Source organism: Corapipo altera, unplaced genomic scaffold (assembly GCF_003945725.1).
Source record: "Corapipo altera isolate COAL_440 unplaced genomic scaffold, ASM394572v1 130093, whole genome shotgun sequence".
Taxonomy (NCBI): Eukaryota; Metazoa; Chordata; class Aves; order Passeriformes; family Pipridae; genus Corapipo; species Corapipo altera.
Window position 1 is genome coordinate 3,378 of NW_020885598.1, and position 385 is coordinate 3,762.

Below are 385 nucleotides of genomic sequence, written 5' to 3' on the forward strand. Positions count from 1 at the left end.
ATCCACATCCCCTCAGCAGGATCCACATCCCTTTAGCGGGATCCACATTCCCCCATCAGTGGGATCCACATCCCCTCAACAGCAGGATCCACATCCCCACATCAGTGGGATCCACATCCTCACATCAGTGGGATACACATCCCCATCAGTGGGATCCACATCCCCACATCAGGGGGATCCACATCCTCACATCAGTAGGATCCACATCCTCTCAGCAGAATCCACATCCCTTTAGCGGGATCCACATCCTCACATCAGTGGGATCCACATCTCCACATCAGGGGGATTCACATCCCCTCATCAAGATCCACATCCCCTCATCAGCGGTATCCACATCCCCTCATCAGCGGTATCCACATCCCCCCATCAGCGGGATCCCCCCCCC